General features: G+C 47.3%; 2 protein-coding genes across 2 annotated transcripts in view; both read left to right on the top strand.

The window, feature by feature from the left end:
• Window positions 1-24,754, top strand: part of TBC1D7 (TBC1 domain family member 7) — a 141,780-nt gene that overhangs the window by 61,942 nt on the left and 55,084 nt on the right. The gene's annotated exons all lie outside the window — the stretch shown is intronic.
• Window positions 1-24,754, top strand: part of GFOD1 (Gfo/Idh/MocA-like oxidoreductase domain containing 1) — a 100,378-nt gene that overhangs the window by 62,065 nt on the left and 13,559 nt on the right. The window lies entirely within an intron of this gene.

The raw sequence follows: 24,754 nt of genomic DNA, 5'->3' as shown, positions 1-24,754 counted from the left end.
GACCAGGGCTCAAACCCGTATCCCCTGCATTGGCAGGCAGATTTTTAACCACTGCGCCACCAGGGAAGTCCCCAAGGGCTTTGTTTTTAATATCATCCTTTATTCAAGTGTCTGGTCATGGAGTGCTGCTTTGTTCCAGCCTAGAGTAGGCAGCATATAGAGGGAGATGGAGACAAAAGAAGGTGATGAGAAAGATGAATCTCTGTAGCCCAGGAGCATGTAATGTAGTCAGGGATGTAAGATTCTTCATCAGTAAGAGGTAGGAAGAACCAGAGGCTGGCTGTCCAGAAGGAGAGCCAAAGAGTGAGTGTATTAGTTCAGGGCTCTCTGGAGAAATAGAACCAATTGGAGATATATCTAGATCTATGTCTATATCTATCTCTCTGTAGCTCACAGTATGGTGTAATTAGACAACGCCTTGTCTGTCTCCCCACTGACCACTGGCAGGATCGCATCTTATACACCACTTTACCTCCAGCGCCTAGCACAGGTCTCAGCAAATTACAGATGTAGCACAGACCCCCGGCTGCCCCTCTCCTCCCCCAAATCAGTTCTCCTCTTCTCTAGTAACAGAACCATTAACTTTCAGCTGAACCCATGTTTGCCAAGAATAAAGAAAGAGATTTATCATAAGGGATAGGTCATACAATGATGGAGGCCGGGAAGTCCCAAAGCTGTAGTCGGTAAGCTGGAAACCCACTAGAGCCAATGGTGTATGTAGTTCCAGTCCAAGTCCAAAGGCCTGAGAACCAGGGAAGCCAATGGTAAGTTCTAGTCTGTAAGCCAACAGCCTTGAGACTCAAGAAGAGCTGATGTTTCAGTTTTAGTTCAAAGGCAGGAAAAGACTGATAGCTCAGACAGTTGGGCAGCAGGAGGTCCTGTTAGCCTTCAGACTGAGGTCTTCAGTTAATTGCATGGGGCCCACCCACATTAGGGAGGGCAATCTGCTTACTCAGTCTATCAGTTCAAATGTTAATCTCATCCAGAAACACCCTTCCAGATACTGCAGAATAAAGTTTGACCTAATGTCAGGGCGCCCTGTGGCCCAGTCACATAAAATAACTACCACAGTGGGGTTCTCTGTTATAGGGGTATCGTCCTTTCTTTTCCTCAACAAATAAATCCTAAGCATGTAATTTCAGCTACCATAACCCAGTTCCAAAATAAATTTCGTTCTCACACAGCAGCCCCTCCAAAAGCAGTCTGCCACTCCACACTGTCTAGGCTCCAGGAACCTGTCTTATCACACCACCATCCCTAGGGTGTTGTCCTTGACTACATGGCCCAAGATGACCTCACCCTGGTCGGTATTCACACAGGAAGAAGGGAGATGGAGAATTACACCATGGGAACTTTGTATTATATATATTATATATATAAAATCACTTCTACTCATATCCTATTAGCTAGAACTTAGTCACATGGCCACACTTTACTGCAAGGGAGACTGGAAAATGTAGTTTTAATTCTTAGCAACTGTGGGTCCAGCTAAAAATGAATGGTTCTGTTACCAGAATCTTTGGGGAAAGGGGAGGGACGGCCAGGGCTCTGAGCTACACCTGTGCTTTGCCAAGACCCATGCTCGGCGTTGAAGATAGAGGGGTGTGTAAGATGCTGTCCTGCCAACGGTCAGTGGGGAGACAGACCATGTTGTGTAACAAGTCCTACCACAGGGGTAAACGCCTGCAGCCCAGCTAGAACAGGACTGTCAAAGATGGCTTCCCAGTGAGCTGCCGTAAATCATTTTAAAGGGCAACTGTGTTAGGCCCAGTGGGTTGAGAGTCCATTTGCTTAAACCCCAATCTCAGCTGGACTTGTATTTTTCCCGTCTTTGGCAGTCAGAAGTCTGAATTTAGAAGTTGAGGTTCAGATCTTGGTACTTCATGTCAAATAAAGAGATCCAGAATATCCCAGGAAGCATGAATTAAAAGCAAGTAGGATTCCTTCCCTTTTCTCTCTCTCTCCTTTCTGCCTCCCCCAACACCCCACATTTGTTTAGTCTAGGATTAGGGAGTTCTGCAGCCCTAGCAGGAACGCAGGCGTCCTTTCTGTGCATGTGAGGCTCCTGCCAGCTTTGCGCAAGATGCCCTTTCAAGGGTTTCAGGCTGGGGGCCGGGGGAGGAGTGGTGGGAGCCAGAGCTCTTTCGTAAGGAGGTCAACAAACAGCACGCGGGCGTTCTGTCTCCCATTAGCCGGAGAGGCATTTTATTTCCACTAGAAATGGGAGCAGATGTGAAAGCAATTAGTGTTAGTGGGTTTACAGTGATGTCCCTGGAGCCAGCAAAATCCTGAGGCCAGGTGGCTGTACTTTCCTGGTTTCTTGTTCAGAGAACATTCGTGAGTTATTTCCACCCCTGCCCATCCCACCTCCTGCCAAAAAGACCCAAAATATCACAGTTGGGAGAACATAATATTCCTTGAAGAGCAGAGGCAGAACGCCTGTTCTTTGGAGCTAGAGAAGCTGCCTCAGAAGCTGGGGAGGGGAAGTCAGGAGTAGCCGGAAAATCCTCTTCCCAGGACCCTTCGGGCCACCGCTGAGTGGGGGCCTAAGCTTGAAGCAGATTTAAATATTAGGAGTGGTCCTCTCTCAACCCCATCTACTCTCCCTTGCTTTTTCTTCAACCCTGTCCTATCCCACCCCCAATATGCCTGGAGTAGGGAGGATGGAAGTAGAACCCACAGCAGAAAAGGAAGCCCTGAATATCTTCTCCCACTCCTGCACTGGAATCGCATGATCTCAGTTTCACTCCATCTCAAACTTCAACGTGACCACTGTCACCACCGTGACCGCCAAAGCCCCAGAATCTGCCCCTTCAGTAGTTTCTAATGTCAGTGTTCTTTTCCTGTAGACCCCCACCTCTTCCTGTAAGGTCTTACCGCGCATGGTTTGTCATTGGTTTTCTATATCTGCGCCATCCAGTTCGCAAGCTGCTGGCCAACCGTGGCTATTGACCACTTGAAATGTAGCCGTTCCAAATTGAGATGTGCTCTGAATGTAAAATACACACCGGATTTCAAGCACTTAGCTTGAAGGAAGCATATAAAATATGTGTTTTTTTAACTTTTTTCATGTGACTATTAGAAAATTTAAAATTATGCAAGTGACTTGCATTTGTAGCTTGCGTGCTACTTCTGTTGGGACAGTGCTGGTCTATGTTTTAAAATATTTTAGCGCCATATTTTTTAAGTTATTGAAAATATTAAAAAGAGCCTTAAAACCTTCCAAAATTTTAAGTCTTTTTTAAGAAAAAAAAAAAAAAGAAGAGGCTCTCCAAACATTTGTAAGAAGAAAGTTAACCAACAAAGATTTCACAACATTTGAGATAGGGTGTAGAAACAGTCATCTTCAGGAACCAGACTAGGATGTAAACAAGTGAGATATGCCTGAGGTTATACAATAAGGAATGGTTGGGCTTGTGGGTCGCTGGAAGGAGGTGCCCCATGTAAAGGCATCCAAATTCAAAACTTGTAAATGCTGGTTCCTCCATAAGCAATGTCTTCAGGTGGAATTTGACCCAGAGGACTCCAGCATGCTACTCTTGGGACCTTTGAAACAAACTGTTTTTACACTACAGATCCCATGAAAATTACCCATTGTAGAGAATTCACACCAAGCTTTGTAAATTGGAATTTCTTTTTTAAATCTGGAAATGGCATTTTACATTTTGCACCCAAGTCCATACATAGGCTTCACTCTGTAGCTTACATGTTCTTTTACTAAGAACATGGCTAACAATGAACTCACATAGACTGAGTTCACGTTCTGGGAGATGCCAGTGTTGTCTCATATAGTTCTTGTAACAGCCTCATGAGGCTGATTGTATCTTCATTTTTGCTGAAACTAAGCAAAATTAAGCCGCCCACTTGGCCATAACAAGGAAGTGGCAGACTGAGGTTCAAGTCCATGGAGTTTGGATGCCACAGTCGTAACCTACTAACACAAGGTCTCAAAGTTTTACTCCTATGTTTTCTTCTAAAAGTTTTATAATTTTAGCTTTTACACTTAGGGCTTTGATTCATTTTGAGTTAATTTTTGCATATGGCATGAAGTGAAGGTCCAACTTCATTCTTTTGCATATGGATATCCAGTTTCGGACATCACTTGTTCAAAAGACTATTCTTTCCCCATTAAATGGTCTTGGCACCATTGTTGAAAACCAATTAGCCATAAGTGTGAGGGTTTATTCCTGAATTCTCAACTCGAAATATTTCATTGATCTATTTGTCTATCCTCATGCCAGCACCACACCATCCTGATTACTGTAGCCTTAAGTTTGAAATCATGAGGTGTTCGTCTTCTAACTTTGTTTTCTTTCAAGATTGTTTTTGCTCTTCTGGGTGCATTTCCATATGAATTTTAGGATCAGCTTATCAATATGTAAAAAATAAAAGGGGGGGTTGTTAGCTGGAGTTTTGATAGAAATTGTGTTGAATCTGTAGATCAACAGATTGGGTAGTATCACATCTTAACAATATTAGATCTTCTGATCCATGAACATAGGATATCTTTCCAATTATGTAAGTCTTCTCTAATTTCTTTCAGCAATTTTTTTGAGTTTTCAGAGTACAAGTTTTGCATTTCTTAAATCTATTTCTAAGTAACGAAAAACCCGAACGACTTTCTGGCCAACCCAATATTTTATCCTTTTTGGTGCTGTTATTAACGGACTTGTTTTCCTAATTTAAGTTTCAGATTATTCATTTTTCTGCAAAACTTTAACTATTTAAATACCATCCAAAATACTGATACGACATTCCACGTGTTGTAAATACCTAAGTTAGCATGTGTTAGTTCCCTTCACTTTCTTTCTTCCTTCCTCCCTCCCTCTCTTTCCAGTTAGCCACCAGACCACTATTGGACCCATAACAATTAACAAGAATTCCTTGCTCTCATTCATTACACAACCCAGAGTCACATCTCTTGGATTGTCTCTAGAGTGTCTTCTCATGGTTGGCCTTCTCACATCAGGATCCAAACAAGCCCTCCCCTTAAACCTGGCAATGATACCTTTCAAGTCCCCTTCATTTTCTAATGGCTCCTCTGTTCTCTTTTTCGTGCACTGAGGATTTAAATTTATATAATTCAGGCACAGTGAGTCTCTGACCTCATACAAAGCTAACATCTACAGTCAGATAATCCTCATTAACTGGAATCAGAATCCTCCTGCTTCATTTCAGATAAAAAAATTTGAAACGTAGAATTACTTCCTCTGGCAGTAGGTCCATTGGTCTACACAGTGTATGATGCAGTTGTTAACTCTCCAAGCACCTGCTGAGGAGAAATAATCTCTGCTGAAGATACTGGACACAACACCATTGTTTCCTATCCCCCCCCATCCCCCCCATACTTGAGCAACAAAGACTAATTGTTCTAAGGAGTGACAAAGAAGGCTCTCACTCTTCTCAGTTTATTTAGTAGGGTGGAGAGCTAGATTCCCCCAGCCCTGCGGGAGAGTTGCTCACTCAGGGCCCCTTGTGTTCCCATTTCTCATCCCTGGCCTCCAGTCATCAGATGTGGTTTTCTCTCTGTTCTTCCAAGATTCCTCCCTCTTCTCATCGTTTAAAATGTTTATCTGGAAGCGAGACACAAGTCTGCAATTAGGGTCAAAGCTGGGCTTCCAAGTGGAAACACCCCTTAAGAGTTTTTACATGGCGTGTGCCTAAAAAAAAAATCCCACTTTTGTGTTTTTTCCATTGGCAGCAGTTCATTCTGACAAAGTGGGCTCTTTTGATCACTCTATGCTTGTGGATTACTCTTAATTCATATTGTTCTTGCAGGGGAGGCATTAAAAATATTTCCCCTCCAGGGTGGCAGACACCAGCCCCTCAGCCCAGAAGCCACCTTACAACTGGAATAGGGTTTTGTCTGTGTAGCTGCCAACCTTCAAGTTGCTGGACCTTGGGGAGGTGGGAAGGCGTCCTGGATGGTGGGGAGATGCTCAGAAATCTCAGGGCAGAGGCTATTGACCAGCTGATAAACACACGTTTTCATTGTTTTCCACCTCTAATTGGTTGAGTACGGGCTAAATCTCGGCCCCAGCATGGTGCACGTTTCTGCGTAATAGCCTGTGCCGTGTCCATTCTAGAGCTTCCGCCTTCCATCAAATCTTTACTCTCTCCCCAATATATCAGAAGAGCAGAGATCTCTCCTTTTAAAAACAAAAATCAGCATTCTCATGGTTTCATAGATAATAATCCCTTTAGGGTGGAACTCAGCTTCTTAGTGATTTACTGTGGAGGATTTTAGGAGAAAGAGAAACAATGCATTGGCCTCCTCTAAAGGGAACATGCCATCAAAGACGTCAGACACCTCTCTCTCTCTCTCTCTTTCTCTCTCTCTCTCTCTCTCTCTCTCTCTCTCTCTGTCCCTTTCTGTTTCTCTCTCTCTTTACTTCACGGAGGTATACTTTATATACAATAAAATGCACTCGTTTTACGTGTCTAGTTTGATGAGTTTTAATAAATGTATATACCTGTGTAACACCACCCCAGCCTCAGGGTGTAGAATATTTCCATCATTCCGGAAAGTTCCCTGAGTTTACCTTGGGGTCCATACTCTACCCTCCCAGCCTCAGCCCGGTACCCACTGCTGTGCTTTCTGTCGTGATAGCTTACTTTGCCTATTGAACAAATCTCATAGGAATAGAGTCATAGAGTGTGGGCCTTTTTCCACCAGGCCTCTTGCACTCAGCGTAGCGTGTCTCAGGTTTCTCCACATTGCTGCACGTCTCAGCAGCGCATTTGTTTTTCTTGCCGAGTAGATTCCATTTTCTGGATGTACCACAATTCCTTTAACCCTTCAGCTGCTAATGGACATTTGGGTTGTTTCCAGTTTGGGGCTTTCATAAATAAAACTGCTATGAACGTTCATGTTCGGTTTTTTTTCTTTGTTTTTATAAGCAGAGGTCTTCTTAGAAGCCCACATGATTTTAAATTTTTATTTATTTATTTATTTCTGGCTGTGTTGGGTCTTCGTTTCTGTGCGAGGGCTTTCTCTAGTTGTGGCAAGCGGGGACCACACTTCATCGCGGTGCGCGGGCCTCTCACTATCGCGGCCTCTCTTCTTGCGGAGCACAGGCTCCAGGCGTGCAGGCTCAGTAATTGTGGCTCACGGGCCCAGTTGCTCCGCGGCATGTGGGATCCTCCCAGACCAGGGCTCGAACCCGTGTCCCCTGCATTGGCAGGCAGATTCTCAACCACTACACCACCAGGGAAGCTCCATATTCAGGGGTTTTTGTTTTTATTTCTCTTCAGTACATTTCTAGGAATGGAGTTGCTGGGCTTTAGGGTCGATATATGTGGGGGGTTTTAAATATATATTTTAAAAATTTATTTTATTTATATTTATTATTTTTGGCTGCGTTAAGTCTTCGTTGCTGCACGCGGGCTTTCTCTAGTTGCATCGAGCGGGAGCCACTCTTCGTTGCGGTGCGCGGGCTTCTCATTGTGGCGGCTTCTCCCATTGCAGAGCGCAGGCTCAGTAGTTGTGGCACGCAGCCTCAGTAGCTGTGGCGCACGGGCTTATTTGCTCCGCGGCATGTGGGATCCTCCCGGACCAGGGCTTGAACCCGTGTACTGTGCACTGGCAGGTGGATTCTTAACCACTGTGCCACCAGGGAAGCCCTCGATATATGTTTTACATTCTTAAAAATCTGCCTGTTTTCCAAAGTGCCTGTATAGCCCTTTTCTTTTAAATGCCCAACATTATTATTAACTAGCTCGTGTTTTGTGCTAGAAGAAATAAAGAGAACGAGCAGAGTCAACTGGTGTCCGTAGCATATTTGTCAATAGAGAGGCTTTTTGCAAAGACCCTGAGCCCCTGAATGGCCCTCGATGGTTCCTGTTCTGGGGTGCGGCTCTGAACCCTGGCTGGCCTGAACCCTGGCTGGCAGGAAAGAGAGAAGGCGCCATTGATTGAGAAGCACAGGAGGGCTAAGTTTTATATATACATAGATAGATAGATAGCTGTGTGTGTGTATATGTATGTATATGTATATATGTGTATATATATACACATACACACATAACATTATATAATATATAATAGTATATAACATACATATACTGTATATTATATATAATACATAATATTATATAACACGTGTTATATATATTGTATATGGTGTTATATAACATCATATATGTTATATATACTATATATAATATGTATAATAAATATTATATCACATAATTTATCACAATACAGTGACTAACATGATACAGCTAGTGGCTAGCTGTGCCAGGAGTCAAACACAGCTATGAAGGCTCCAGTGTTTGCACTTTTCCCTAAACCCAGCTTCTCAGACTTTCTTCTGAGTTATTTGTTAAGAAAAGGGAGTACAGACTTAAGGAGACATAGTATCTGGGGACATGGCCTATAGTCGGAAATTTCTTCTTCTAAAAATTAATGCAGAATTTGTATTTGGTTCCACATGTGTCTGTGTTTATTTTAATATAAAATATACTTAATATAAAAATGTTCACCCCTTGGGACTTCCCTGGTGGTGCAGCGGTAAGGAATCTGCTTGCCAGTGCAAGGGATGCAGGTTCAAGCCCTGGTCCGGGAAGATCCCACACGCTGTGGAGCAACTAAGCCCGTGCGCCACAACTACTGAGCCTGCGCTCTAGAGCCCGCGAGCCACAACTACTGAGCCCGTGCGCCACAACTACTGAAGCCCACACACCCAGAGCCCATGCTCTGCAACAAGAGAAGCCACCGCAATGAGAAGCCCGTGCACCGCAAAGAAGAGTAACTCCTGCTCACCACAACTAGGGAAAGCCTGTGCACAGCAACGAAGACCCAACGCAGCCAAAAATAAATAAATAAATAAATTTTAAAAAGATTCCCTGTATTTTAAAAAAAAAAGTTCACCCCCCCCCACCACCACCACCCAATGGTCAAGTCAAAACACTCCAGGGGGATGCACGTGGGCTGGTGTGTCCTGACACACCTACTGCAGGACACCACCGTCTTCTCACGACTGCTAGGGCTGAATTGCTGTCTGACCAAGTATATTTCCTATTCCCCACCTGCTCTCCTGTTTTGCGTTGGCTTCTGACCTGGCGGATAGAGGCAAACGTTTGCCCTGCCAGGTGCTGTCGGGGCCCTCGGTCTCTCCCGTGGTCCCCCTCTGGGGTTTATGATATGTTCTGTCTCCCATCCTTCTGGGTATGGCTGGGGCTGCCCCCGAGATGAGGGAGGGCCTGAGAAGTGAGGAAGTGAAAGCAGGTAGTGGCAGTGCAGATGAATTTCTCGCAGCAGGCTGGCTGTCCTCCTATGGAAAGCAGAGGGACCTGAAGCCAGACACCCCTTTTCCCTTTGAGGCCAGCTTCCGCGGGGCTCCACAGTCCCCAGTCACTGCTGGATTCTCCCCTGAGGAAGTCTCCCCGGTCACTGCTGCGAGCTTGCGAAGTGACGGTCGTGGGTGCCCTTGTCTTTCCCTGAGCACTTTCCTCACCAGGCCTCTCCGTGCTCTGAAGGTGTGGGTCTTCCAGTGGCTCACTGCACTCCTGTGATCACTGCCACTCCAGAACTTTCTCCCTCCTTCTGGGAGGTAAATATCCCTCCCACTGACATGAAACATCTGGTGTGTGAGTTTCCTATGGCTGCTGTAATAAATGATGACAGTCCTAGTGGCTTAAAATAATACAGAGTTATTCTCAGAGGTGAGAAATGTGAATTCAAGGTGCTGGCAGGGCTGCGCTCCTTCTAGAAGCTTCAGGGGAGAATTCTTTTCCTTATGTTTTCTGGCTTCTAGAAGCTGCCTTGGCTGTGTTTCTTGTTGATGATGTTCTCACATCACTCCAACCTCTTGCTTTTGTGACACGTCCCCTACCACCCATTCTGATCTCTTTCCTCCTTCTGATAAGGACCCTGTGATTACATCAGGCCCACCTAGATATCCAAGCTAATCTCCCACCTCTAGATCCTTAAGTTCGTCATATCTGCCGAGTCCCTTTTGCCATCATATAAGAGAACGTTCACAGATTCTGGGAATTGGGATGTTGACCTTCAACCTACCACCACAGGGGGCATGGAATCTTTAGAACCCACTCTTGGGAAAGGCCACCTGTCCTGTAGGGGACAGTGCTGCTGGTACAGCTAGCAGACACTCAGCGTGGCACTCACGTTGAGAGGCGCATTTGAAAGAGGGTGGCCACTCAGACCAGAGTTCAAATTCTGACCCTCTTGTTGTTGTAGTGAAGTTGTGACCTCTGGCAGGTGAAATATACTACCTCTGGGGCTCGTTTCCTCATCTGTAAAATGTAGGCGGTAACCTAACTTTGCAGGAAAGATCAAAGATAAAGCATCTAGCACTGTGGCTGCAAAGAGTAGGTGCTCAATAAATGATGCCTATAATTATTTGGAGAATTTCTAGTGAACTACCTAGAAGTGGGACTGATACAGTTCCCCAGCTTAGTTTGCACGTCGGGTGGTTTCCTAGATATGTCTGTGGTTGTGAAAAACATACTAAACATACAAATGCTGTTCCCCAGGCTCCCAAATTCTAAATCCTCTTCTGCAAGTTTGAAAAGGGCAGGCAATGGTGACCTCCTAGGATTACCTTCCTGCGTTCCCCTCCGCCTGCCCTTCTCACCCCAGGCTCAGTGACCGGCGCGTTTAGTCCCAGGATCAGATCTTTTTGGAATGAATGATCCCCAAGCTGGGCCTGGAATTGTCCCAGCCCCCCAGACCAGGGATAACACAAGCCAGAGTGGGCGCTCCCAAGGGAAGGCCCCCAGCTTCCCCTGCTCATGGCTGAGGACTCACTCAGGTGGGAGAGATGCTGGCTGGTATTTATGCCCAAGAAGTTTCTTTTTAGTGGGGAGCAAAGACCAGGGAGCTCAGGAAGGCTATCCCAGTGACGGTAGCTTCTGGATCCTTTATTGCTCATTTATGAGTGAGGACTGCTAGCTGGGCACTTTACGTAAGTTATCTTTATTTGCTCCTCAGGATATGACTGCCTGCCTTTTGCTGCTGAGAGGCTAACGCTCTTATCTGAGTTCGCACAGCAGCTAAGGGCCAGGCCTGGCTTCTGCCCAACTTCTAAGCCAACCAGCCCGTGACACCGCAGTCTCTGAATTTCTGGATAACTCATGAATCTCTTGTATTACAGGAAAGGAAAAACAAGATTCTCCTGTCAGAGGCCAGCCATGATATGAGAGTTTTATCGAGTGATTTATAGGCTCGTTATCGTGTACCCAGTGCCTCTTGGTAGAGGGCCCTGTCCAAGGCCCAGCTGTCACACTGCTGGATGTGCCCATGACCCTCCCTCCTGAAGCTTAGGCCCCTACCTCCATCCAAAGGACATTGTAAGGGTTTTTTTTTTTTTTTTTTGCTTTTCAAACAAAAATTGTAATTTTATCTATTCATTTTAAAATTTGTAATGCGCTCACTGGGTTTAAAATTCAAAGAGAACAAAAGCAAACATGCTGAAAAGCCCCCCTCCCATTTCTTGCTCTGAGCCACCCATTTCCTACCCAGAGGCACCCAGCGTTACTGGTTATCAGTGTTCCCTTCCAGAGATATTTTACGTAAATACAAGCAAATATACATTTATTCTTTGCCTTCTATACAGATGGTAATATAGCAGGCACGTTTTTCTGCCCCTTGCCCTTTTTGTATGACTTTCCATATCATATATAAAGAGCTTTCTCATTTTTATGTGAAAACAAAATTTACATAGAATCATGAAAAAGATCATGTTTAATGATAAAGTAAATCTTTTAAAAACAGTTTATATACTTATTTATCAGTTAGCTAGCTAGCAAAATACCTATACATTATTCCTTTAAGAAACTGTCCAAGGAAAATAATGTACTATTCTTGTAGAGTCTAAATTAATTGAATAGGTCATGATGCCTACACACAAAAAAAAGTTGTTTTGAATCAATTTTTTAAAAAATTTTGAAACTCAAGGAGCACGAGTTGGCATTATTATAAAGAAATGCTTCAGTAAGTGTTGGTGTCACCAGATTCCAGAGAAACGAGAGACGTGTTTTGGGGGAACCCCATTGCTCCACCTGGATGGAGAGCCTTGATGCCACTGTGTTCCTGCAGGGCTGCATGGGACTGGTCCATGGGGGCCTTTCTGCAAAGATGGTGAGCCAGGGAGCATGGCCACAGAAAGCCCGTGTCACCTCTTTTCTTCCCTGGAAAGCTCCCTGACTTCATTTCTCCTATCTATCCACCTCATCTACTTACCCTGTCTCCCCGATATGAAATGAGTCAATTATCTGCGAGGACCCAGGGGCAAAACACACTGAAGCAATTTTTTTTTTTAATTGAAGTGTAATTGATTTACAATGTTGTGTTAGTTTCAGGTGTACAGCACAGTGATTCGGTTATACACACACGCACACGCACATATACATACATATATCCTTTTTCATATTCTTTTCCATTATAATTTATTACAAGATATTGAATATAGTTCCTTGTCCTATATAGTAGGACCTTGTTGTTTACCTGTTTTATAAATAGTAGTTTGTGTCAGCTAATCCCAAGCTCCTAATTTATGCCCCCCTCCCTCCCCTTTGGTAACCATAAATTTGTTCTCTATGTCTGTGAGCCTGTTTCCGTTCTGTAAATAAGTTCATTTGTGCCATCTTTTAGATTTTGCATAGAAGTGATGTCATATGATATTTGTCTTTCTCTGTCTGACTTCATTTGATGATCTCTAGGTCCATCCATGTTGCTGCACATGGCATTATTTCATTCTTTTTGAGTAGTATTCCATTGTGAATATATATACCACATCTTCTTTACCCATTCATCTGTCGATGGACATTTAGGTTGCTTCCATGTCAGAAGAAGCAGTTCATAATGAGGATGGAAGTATGCTGCATACCTGGTCAGCAGAGTTGTTTTGCCTCCCACCCCCCCCAGCCTCCCACCCCAGAGTTGTTTCTGGTCTAACAAATTTCAGAACCTCAAGTTCCTTACCTACAAGACGTGAGCAATGGGCCAGCCTGTTCCCCAGCTATCTACTAAAAGTAACTGTTTATAACCATTTTAAAGAAATTCCACAACATCCCTTGGTACAATAACATGACCATCATTACTGTTTATTGAGCACTTACTATGTTCCAGACCCTGTGCTAAGTTTTTAAGATGATTCTTACAACTCTCCAATGAAGCTGGTACTCTTTTTAGTCCCATTTTACAGACAAAGAAGTTGAGGCTTACAGGCATAAAGTTACTTGTCCAAATAAGTGGTAGAGCTCTGAGGTCAGACTCAGTCCTTGGTCTGGCTCCCCTACATGTGACCTTCATCAGTATTCTTTGCTGCAGCTTCACTGGTGTCATCAGGAAGTTTCAGCCAAGATTACTAAAATTTAAGTCCAATTGTCATCTTTTGCCTTCAAGGAGACAAACAAAAAGAAAATCTAATGTTCATCATCCTCTGTAAAAATAACCCTTTATATCCTTGAAAACCATAATTAAGTATCCTTTCAAACTTACTTCCTCTGAATTCTTTCCTCCTTCCCCCTTGGGTTAATTTCAAGGAGTAAGGATTTATTGAAGATGGTCATTGTGCTAGGCCATTGGAGGACACCAGGAAATAGAGATGGTTCCTGGTTGTTCCGAAGGTTTCACTGGTTGGTTAATAATAGCACTTATTAAGCACTTACTGTGCCAGCCACTGTGTGAAGTAGCTTACATGCATTATCTCGTTTAATCCTCATAACAATCTTTTAAGGTAGATACTATTGTTACCCACATTTTATATAAACTGAAGCCCAGAAGGTTTGGGGGAATCTTGCTTACAGTTGTAGAATTCACAGATGGTTGGCAGCTTCAATATTACACGTGAAAATATGGCTAAGAATCCCAGATGTTATATAATGAAGGTTCAGAAAGATATACCTGATGCAGGCAGCAAATTAGAGATGGAGAGATACCTGAGGCTTGGAGTCCTCAGGAAAGATGTCTCAGAGGAGACAGCACTTAAGTTAGACCTTGGAGGGGGGGTTGGCACAGTGGAGACTGGAGAGGAAGGGGGCAAAGATCTGAGGGTGGGAAAGTGTACGGTGAGGCTGAACCTGTTTGAACTTGAGGACTTAGCAGAGGGGAAGTAGAGAATCCCTTTAGAGGGATAAATTATGGCCAAGGCATGGGAAGCCTCAAAGGCCATACGATGGGCATGGGCGATGGCAAAGATTAAGTTTCTAAACAGGAGGGGCGCGCGCGCGCGCGCGCGTGTGTGTGTGTGTGTGTGTGTGTGTGTGTGATATGCGTATCATTGTTTGGAAAAGACTAATAGTAAGATAGATTGGAAAAGGGATGTTAAACATTTTTTAAAGCCACTGTATCGACACAGTATAGACCTTTAAAAAATGGATTGCATATCAACAGTTGGCAGAAGCTCCTCTATTTGAATTTTGCAGTGGGTCGTTTAGATGTCCAGTTGCTGAGAATTTTTCTAAACAGTTTACCAAACCTCTTTCTTTTCAACTCATTCAGCCTAAAGGTGTGTGTGCAATGGAGGTTGGGCAGCATGTGCTCTGCAACGTGTCCTTGGGTGCTTCCGCACCCCTGAATTGTAGCTTCTAGAAGGACTAAAGCGCTCTCCTCCCTTGAGGCCGTGTGGAGGGCCAGCTGCAGCCCTGACTTAGCACCACAGCCCCTCTGGCCCCCCATCTTCTCTCTATGCCCCCCAAATAAATGCAGATTTGTGATTCACTTAGCAAATCACGGTATAAAGAATATAAATCGTGGATGTTACACTTGGAGCCCCCCTGTGGAACATCTAGTCCAGACACTAGCTGTCTCTCTTCTCTCCAACATGCTTCACTATAAAGGGGGAAAGGTTGGATCGCTGGGGGTTTGTTCCAGTGTCGTTGATTCCTTGGAGATGCGCGCAGTCATTAATGGCTCAAAGAAGTACTATATTAGAGAAACCTTTTGCTGATGGAGAGGGTGCTTGCAACTTGTATTTGTTGTGTGTGTGCCTGTGTAACAGGGTGCTTAACGTTGCTTTAAAAACCATCAAGACAGGAACACACGGAAGCATACGGGGCGAGGGTGGTGATTGGCAAGTCGAATCTCTCTGCTGGGGCAGTGAGGAATGAGATCTAGGCTGGGGCTGGGGCTGGAAAACAGAATTGCAACTAGTTTGCATTTTTAACAAGCACTTCCCATACTTCTTAACCCTAGAATCCTTTTCTCGTGCATGGCAGGGCGATGAACACCCTGTGGGGCGAGTGTTCCTCGGAAGAGGGGCTTCAGCCCAGCCCCTCACTTTGTGGATGAGGGAATGCACGGGGTCAGAGTGGGGGCCGGGCCATGGGTACAGGATCCGCAGGAAGTCTCCACCGCCTGTCCCCGGCCTCGTGCCCACAGATACTGATTACTCAACCTCTGATAGCGAGGTGTGTGTGGAGCGGGACACTGCCTGTTAAAAACCACCAGGCAGGGGCTTCCCTGGTGGCGCAGTGGTTGAGAGTCTGCCTGCCGATGCAGGGGACACGGGTTCGTGACCCGGTCCGGGAAGATCCCACATGCCGCGGAGCGGCTGGGCCCGTGAGCCATGGCCGCTGAGCCTGCGCGTCTGGAGCCTGTGCTTCGCAGCGGGAGAGGCCGCAACAGTGAGAGCCCCGCGTACCGCAAAAAAACAAACAAAAACAAACCACCAGGCAGAGCAGCAGGATAAAGGGTGTTTGGAGAGGGGAGCTTTGTGCTGCCAACGCACTGGTGGGGGAGTGGATGACGGCCCTGGAGAGCAGGTTCTGCCAGGTGAATGACTCTTCTGCTGGCTCTGGATAGCAGGGGACAGCCCAGTGTCCTCCAAGCAGAGCAAGGCTCCTCCTCAGGGTGGGCGGAGCTTTCCAGGCCGTGGCCCTAGAACTGCTGATTCATTGGCGTGTGTCCAGCGTAAACACAGGGCAGGTTTGTTGGCCTGGATTTAACAAGGGGGACTGGGGTGAGCTAGAGACTCTCTGGGACATCAATGTAGGGACCCTTTAGGGCCTGGGAATAAAAGGAGAACAGAGGTCCACAAACACAAAGCTGTTTGAAAAAATAAGGATAATTGTCCAAACTCACTACCGTCAGGTAACCAACCGATAAGGACAGAGGGTCTTATAAACTGGTGTTTGATGGAAACGAGGTATGACAAGAAATCTAAAGGAGAAGTGAACTGCATAGACAGAGCAGGCATGACTGAGGAGGGAATAGTTCATGACTTTATTCTTATATATTATTATTTATTGTTATATTTGTTATTATTATTCTGCTCTCTGAGTGCTTTAACTTTCACAGAGGACATTCTTTAGGCCTTACACCCGAAAAATGGGTGAACGGCTCTGTTTCAGGCGCGGTGCTTTACCTGCCCCTCACCCACACTACTCCACTAACACTTAGCTCTCTTCTCTCACTCTCCCACCCCCTCAACAGAAATTGACCTGCATAAAAAAGGCACTCAGCTCTTCAGTGAGCTCAAAAACCCCTCGATGACTGCTTCACCTTAATGCACCGAAAGAAAAGAGAAATGATTCTGTTCTTTCTTTTCCCAGCCTGGCAGAAATGCACGAGAGGAATCTTCTCTAGGTCCCAGACCGCTATCTTCCTCTCCCCAGCCCCAAGCAGGACAGCAACGCTTCCTTGTTGCAGAACGATCGGTTTTTACAGAAGGTTCCCACCATCATCACTTGCCAGTTTTAAAGACCGTCCCATGAGCTCCATCGGCATTTTTAGCTTGCTGATGTCGTCTCTCGTTGGTTGGGACCAGAGCCCTGGGGGAGCAGGTGCCTGGGTGGGTCCTCTCCTGCCAGCCCTGTCTGGAGATGCTGACACAGGCCTGAGATGAGAACGTCAGCCTCCCTGTGGACGTATACCTCCTCTGCTCTCCCCCCACCCCAACCAGGGAAGTGGCTGCAGCTGTTGCTAAGCAACCAGTTTACTCTGTGCTCTCCTGGTCAGCAGATACAGAAGCAGCCCTGCAACTCCTGCTGGAGAGTTCCAGCTGGGAGCTACCCAAGGGCTGGACTTTAACTCTGCTGCTGACCCTCCCCTCTGCGCTGAGGGGCCCGTCTTCCCAGAGGTGTGGGTTTGCCTTTCGAGACTAGAGAAAATAACCTAGATCATTGACATGATCATAGATTCAGCTTAAATTAAACAGAATCTCAGCAGTTTAAAGTGACGTATACTTAAAGGTTATATCTCCATGAGTCCTTAAAACCCTTCAGAGGCAGTTGATGGTGTTACTTTGCATCAGAAAGCTCAGAAAAGTTTATTCATTCTCTAAGGTCAGGAAGGTGCCCTACACGTCTCTGCCCCCTAGCTGGTGGGACCTGTGAGCTTGGAGTATCAGCAGCCCCTGTATCCCTCACACCTCGCTGGACCTCTGTAAGGGCTTCTTCAGGCCAGATTCAGACTTTTTTTTCAGGTTCAGACTTCTATTGTAAATTGTGAACAGGTACTAAAGAGTATCTACAGCAAGCCAAGAACTATGCCAAGGGGAAACCAAAGTATTGACCAGTATAAGATGGCTCCTGCCTTTAAAGAACTTCTAACCGTAGCTTAGGGGAGAGAGTACATAGAATGTTCTAGAACAAAGGTTCCCAAACATTCTTCATTCATGGTGCTCTTAATGTCTCAGTAATTTTTTCATGGTGCTCCTAGGCCACAAGAAAGACCTGGCAATTCCATTTAGTAAGTCCAAATAATAAGATCCAAGTAGTATGCAATGGACATATATACTGTGTCTCAACAACATAACAGATACTTGAAAAAATAACACATACATGGAAGGAATAAAAATATTTGTATTGCATTCGTAAATGATCAGAATGAGTTACACTGGGATATGTGTGCCCATTGGGCACCGCACAACTTCTCAAACCACAGAATCAGAGAGGACACACCGCCCTCATTTCCCGTCCTGCCTCGATTAGTTTATTTGCTTTTCATCACAGCAACTGCCGAAAACCGAGCTTCACAGAGAGGGCACGTTATCGAAAGGAGTGTAGTGCAAATCAGTATTGAAACTGTGAACTTTTCAGAGCGAGTATCTCCCGCAGCATCCGATAGACGTCGAGTACCACTATGTTTCCTCAGAAATGAAAAATACACTGCAGTGCCCCTGCGAGTTCGGTATGGGGTCCCTGGATGCCTTGGGTGCCGCGACGTTCAGGCTGGGAACTGTGGTTCTAAAGCACAGAAACTAGTAGAGAACACAGTAGTAGGAAAATACAAGACCATGTAGAGGCTGGGCACCCCCCTCCCACTGCTTCCCCGGGAGGCCCTTACTAAGTGTTTGTGGGATGAGCGAATAATTACATGAAAATCCATGATTACAGCTGGGTTCCTCGGCAGTCATGTTTTACTGCCTGTCAAGTTGTATTTAGAATCACGATGTACTTTTCAAGGTGAGTCACGGGTACGCGGAGGGAACCAGAATATGTGGGTTTGAATCCCGGCTCTACCACTTCCTAGGATGTGAATTTGGGCATTGACTCTCGAGGGTTTGGCTTCATGGTTCGTGAAATGGGGGTGACAGTGACTCTCCAGGGTGTTGGGAGGATCTGATGAGCGCAGCTGCGCTTTGCCGGGTGCTTTGTACCTAGTGCACTTGTCAGTCACTACATGGTAGTTGTTTCCATAACCCTTCCTCCTGGAGTGGACATTTAGACTTTCTGTGGTTGAGCACGACAGGCTTTTCTCAGGAGGAGGGGTTGATGAGAGGTGGGTGGGTGAGGGCTGTCGTGGAGGAGGAACGGGGACAAGCCACACCTGCCTGCTCTCCAGGGCCCTTAACGACACCCGCCCCACTGGGGAACAGAGCAAACCAAGCCTGGGTCTCTGTCCTTGTTCTCTGTTTCTGGCACACCTTTAGGGCTCTGCTGTGTCTAAGTTATCTGGACATCTCCCCACAGTTCTGTGCAAGTCTGACGTGTGGCCGGGTGTTCACGAGCCCCAGGCCAGGCTTATTCCAGCGCTGTGCCCATGTACAGCCCTCCTCTGGGAGTCAGAGCCCCTTCCGTGCAGGAGCTCCTCCGGATGTATAAAGAGCCGTTATCACCTGTATGCCTGTATCCCACCTCCTTCAGGGCCTCACAGTAGTACTATGTGGAAGAGAAAGCATTAAGACTTGACTCAGCCCGTCTCCTCATCTGCACAACGGGGCTGCTTCCCCGCCGACATCACCAGGCAGCCCATGAGCTGTCTCGCTTTTCAGGCTTTCAGCTAGCATTGCTCAGGCAAACACAGACCCAGGTACGCCCAGTTTTCTGGGAGCTCCTGCCAGCTAGGTTTTGGCCTTTACAAAGAACCTGCATTGTTTGCAAATTGTTGCCCAAAGAAAACAACAGCAACAAAAGCGCCAAAGCGCTATGACTCACCCTAGCCAGCACCTGGGCCTTTCAGCCACAGTTGGCTAAATTTGCTGAATCTTCATCTGCTCAGTGCAGGGGATTGTCATCTGGTCCAGAGAGGAAAAACTGAACACTGTCTCTTTAAGAGAAAAGGTTGGTGGAGGGAGGATGTAGTTGGCTTCTGCACCACTGCTCCAGGGAGGATGACGGATCTCTGTGTTCAGTTAGGGGCTTTGTAACGTCCCCCTGCCAACCCCACCCTCCCCGAGTCTTGCCCATTTCTGAGGTTCTGAGTTCTGTGGACAGGGCCCTCGTCCTGGTGATGACGGTAGCACAGATCCGTGCAGATATCAGCTGCAGCAAGGGTGAGGGGTGGTTCTCAGAAAAGAGATTCCAGTCTGCAGCCTCAGGCACTAGCCGAGCTTCAGTTATTTACAGGAACAGCTGATAAGGTGCCCGGCCAAATGTCTCATGCTGCCTTTGCCCTTCCGCCTGCCCGGCCTCGCCTCCCGGGCCACCCCACATAGCCAGTGATGCCAACGGAAGTCCCTGCCGGGGTGTGCCCCATGTCAAGTGACTCAGCACCCCGGCCAGTGCATCTAGCATCCAGCCCGGGGATTCCAGGCAGAGCACGCTGCAGCAGATTTGTTCTTTCGGGGGACTTTTTTGCTACTGCATCTCAGCAGTAACTTCATTCTTGCAATAGGCTTATTCCTTCCAGCAGCCGTTCCTCAAAACTATTCATTTCGTATTCTCAGCAGTCCCGTCAAGCTGGCGGGGCCGGGTATCAGCCCCATTTCACAGATGGCTTTTGCGCATCGCATCAGTGGCAAAGCCAGACTTAGAACCCATTTCGATTTCAAGTCTTGGTACCTTGACCACTGCCAGAACCACACACCACCACGCCCACCCCTTGCTGCGATGCACTCACCTCCCTGCCCCTGATCTCTTTTGAATTTTTGTCTCTCTCAGAGCTGACATGAGCTGTTTTTATCTGGATGTGTTATTGAATTCAGCAGACATTCATGAGCACTTTTCATGTGTCGGGACAGTACCTGTTGTCATTTCATCCTCAAGGCAGCCTTTCGAAGAAGCCGTTATTCTTCCGATTTTATAATAAGGGAACTGAGCTCCCTCAACATCAAATGGCTTGGGTCACACGGTTCCAAATGCTAGAATCAGAACTTCAATCCACGTCCCCCCGACCCCCACTCCGCTTCCCTTTCCAATAAATCACGCCGGATCTTGGGCTGCTTTATTTATGGGTCCTCAGTGGTTCCTCTGTCCCCAAATCAATCTTTTCAGAAAGGCGTCCAGAAAGCTTGTAAACCTGTTGTACTAGAGAAGCATTTTAACTGCCGACAACAGAAATGGCCCGGCCGATTTTAGCAGAGTGGAATTTTTTGAAAGGACATTAATTCGTCACAGAAATGTTCGGCCGCCTGGGGAAGCAGGCTTGGAAAACAAGAAGAACAAAGAAAGGCTTGGCAGCTGGAATCGGTCCAGATCACACAGAGAAACCCAGCCAGTGTGGACGGGGACGCTGTTGCTTGCGATGATGCTGGCCCTGGGCCGCAGGTGCCCTCTTTGGCATCACTGCCACCGCAGCCCTTGGAGACCGATGTTGCTATCCCCACTGCCAGCCTTTCTGCTTCCTCGGGTTCCAGGCCCAGGCAGTGTCCCTGGCTGGCCAAACCCAGGTGTGCCTTCACTGCAAAGGCTGCTGGGAAAGCAACCCCTGGCTTGGCTTCCATAATGGGAAGAAGCTCTGCTTCCCACCAAGATGCCCACACGGGAAATTCCCACGTGGAGCAGGGAGATGCGGGTGCTGGGCAGCCCCTGAACATTACAGATCTCCAGCACCCCCACCCCCCGCCCAGACATACACAAACACCGAGTTAATTCTAGGTTACTTCTCTGTTTCTCATCATCACCACCTTCCCGCCACTCCCTCCCCTCCCCTCGTCACAGGTTTGCTCTAACGCGTGGAAATGCTGTAGGTGAAGGTGCTCTGGGAAGTGGTTTGTCAACGATTATCCCGACCTGATGATCCACAGCCCTGGATCCGGTTTGCCTCCTGGCTGTGGGAAGGGTTCCTTACTGTTGTCTGGTCACATCGGCAGAAACGTTGCACTTCTGTTCCCTTTGCTTCTGGATGGGGGCAAGATCCCTTGTTTCTACGTGAGGAAGCTTAGAGCATCAGGCTGCTTTCTGGCCACACCGAGGTACTTATTCCCCCAAGGGTCATGGTGGGGTAGGAGTGTGGCCCCGCCGTCGTTTTCCTGCTGCCACACTGTTTCTTAGGGGTGAAGTGTGGGGCAAGAGCATTGCTACCTAGTTCCTTCTGCCAAGGTAGCAGGTACCTGCGTGCAGAAGGCCAGACCCTTAAGGGCTTCCTTTATTCAATGTGGGAACGCAGTCACCACCATGTTTCCACGGCCACTCTCCTTCCTGATGATAATCTTTCAGTTGCTCTGGCCAGTTCACTGCCACAGGCGTAGAGCAACGACGTCGACCGGTCAAGGACAGCAGTGGCTGTGGTTCTCCCATGTGGAGCTCCAGCCCTTCTTGGTTTTCAGCTCTTCCCCCTCCAAGCAGTAACCGGCCTCCGCCCTCCCTCCGTCACCTTCCTGAATCACTTCTCAGCTCAGTGCTGAGGTCCAGCGGGGCCCAAAGGGTTTGGGCTTCTTTTATTAACCCGCCTGGTGCTCTGAGGCTCAGTCAGCTAACGCTACTCCCACCCTCCCACCGGTAGCAACTCCCTACACGGAAAATGGAAGACATAGAGCTCTGGGATCACAGAACTGAATTTGCAGCTGGACCTGTGTATGTCTGTGATCTTGGGCAATCGTGGTCTCTCTCGGCCTCCGTTCGCTCTTCTGGACAGATGGGGATAACGATGCCTGTATGATGCTTAACTGAACCAACGGGAAGCCCGGGCACCTGGTGGGTTCATAACAATTTCAGCTTCCCTTCCCTTCCTTGTGTTCATTCTAGCGCCCAGAGGCCAAGTCTGCCACCTTCCTGGCCCTGTTCCTATTACCACTGCCTACAGGGAGCCCCGAATTGAGGACACAATCTCCGTGGTGATGAGGAGACTAATAATAGGTTTTAAAAAGCCTAGAGTACCTCATCGAGTCCTGCTTGATGGAGTAAAAACTACTGCAAGAACATAGAAGCAAAGGGAGGTCTGGAAGGGATGTTGACACGTGTCTGAAGTGCTTTACTTGGGAGAATACTCGAGAATCTTCCTCTTGGCAGAGTTTTCTAGGGCTCACAGGCAAATGAAGGGACTGGGCTGGAGTAATTTTAAGATGACCTTCGCCCCCTGCTGTCACTCCTGTGATTAGTTGTGTGGCCAAAGGGAGATGATCTGGGTGGACCTAATCTAATCACAGGAGCCCTTTAAGGACAGAGTTCTCTCTAGCTGCTGGCCAAGGGGCAAGTCAGAGAGATTCCAAGCGTGGAAAGGACTGCCTTCCCCATGATGCTGATACTGTCCCGAAGGTGGTGCCACTCCTGAGAGATGCAAGTGCTTCTAGAGGCTGCACAGCCAGCACGGAAAGCAGCAGGGGACCTCAGGCCTGCAGCCCTAAGGAACTGAATTCTGCAGACAACCTTATGAGCTGGGAAGCACATTCTTTCCGGCGGGAGCCTTGTGAAACCCTGAGCAGAGATCCAGCTGTGCCCGCCTGGATTTCTGATCCAGAAAAGTGGAAGATAATGGGTGTTGTGTTAAGCTGCCACATTCATGGTAGTTTGTTAGGGTAGCAGTAGAAAACTGATATAGTCAAGCAATAGGGATTGGTGGGGACTGTGGTCTACAGAGGGCACTATTCAGCTCCAGCTGATTCTTGTTGTGTGGGAGGCTCTGGAGGAAGAAACCCAATACTTCTGCATTTTTCTATTTTTTATAAGAAGCTAGACTGTGTGAAATATAGTGATTAAAAAAACCACAAAACACCTGCTTGGTGAATATACCTAAGGTCCCTTCACTAAAGCATAACCCCTCTTGAATGGAAAGAGTTTCCTACTTTTTTTTTTTTTTTGAGAAGTTGCCTGGTTTTAAGTCTTGTCTTACATTCGTATTAGGTGTACAGTGAGGGGAGTGCTTCTCTGAAGCGTGTTAACGTGCCATTGACAGGGACTGAGGTTTTGTCGGGGCCTCCGGGGAGGCTCTGGGAGCTACCACGAGTCTCCCACCCTTTGGGATGTGTGATGAGAATTCCCACTATAAATAGGAAAAGGAAGTACAGATTTCCTTATTTCTCTGTAGCCACCCCGATCCCCATTCTAAGCTCCATCTTTAGGGGGTAGGTAGGAAACGGAGTCATCGTGCAATCTGGTCATCTCACCAACGCCATCGCTTCCATTTTCTTGTAAGCAGCTCGGTCTCTTTTGGATGAGTCTGGTGGCCCAGTTGTTCAGGACTCTACCCTTTGCCCGCCTCTGCTGCAGAAGGTGGCGGCTTCTATGGGGAAAGTGAGGCTTGAGTGACTGGTTGTGTTCCCTGGATCCAGGTGGTGCCTCTGACTCTGGCTTGTCCAGGTGTGCGGTGGCAGTGCAGGCCACTCCCCAGAATAACTGAGGTGCGGTAGGCGTCATCTGGCCATTGGGGCCCAACAAAGAGGGACTGATGGTCCTGGCCATTTTCCTCTGTCCCGTCCCGATCATTGCAGCCACTGCAGCCAGCCCCAGACCTCTGTCCTCCAAGGCGCCCTCCCACCACCTCCCTGCCCCTCTCGACACCTGGCTCTGCGTGGGCCACCTCTAGGCACGGAGGTCGGGAAGCTGGCTTCCACATACCCACTGCTGTTTCTAAACCTCTCCTCTTGGTTTCCCTGGGCTAGACGTGGCGAGCTTTTCTCTTCTCTCCTGGGGATGCCTAGGCTGGAAGGAGCTGGTTAGAAACTTCCCAGCATTATATCCTCAACCTCAACCTGTATGAGCCGTAGCGGTGGAGATGTGTGCGATCGACCGATAAGGAAACCGCAAATGAAGAGTGTTTCAGGAGTGCCGTCCCTGTTATGGGTGTCACAGGCTCAATGATTAGATGATACTACTGTACATGAAACCATCTGAGAAAATCTAGCCACCGACAGGGATTCCTGTGCGAAAGGAGGGCTCTGATGACAGGCCCGAGTAGCGGAGGGAAGTCCATGAAAAGGGTTGGTGGGATGGGGGCCGGCCTTTAAGGGCAGGTTGTATACAGAAAAGCACTTGAACATCTCAGTCAGTTCAAGATCAGGTCCTGTCCATGTTAGCCGTGCTGACTTCCTTTGTTTGGCTGTCCCCGCTCTTTCAGAGCCCACAGAGGGCATCCTTGACAAAAGGGGCTGAATATGGGTCACGCTGACCCATTTCCATCTGAGGTTTGAAATTAGAAGTTGCTGTGGGACTGCGGGCGGTCGTTCAGCTGAGCGTTGGGCACACCTGC

Source organism: Tursiops truncatus, chromosome 10, assembly GCF_011762595.2.
Source record: "Tursiops truncatus isolate mTurTru1 chromosome 10, mTurTru1.mat.Y, whole genome shotgun sequence".
In the NCBI taxonomy this organism is placed as follows: domain Eukaryota; kingdom Metazoa; phylum Chordata; class Mammalia; order Artiodactyla; family Delphinidae; genus Tursiops; species Tursiops truncatus.
This window is presented reverse-complemented; position numbering and strand designations above follow the sequence as displayed.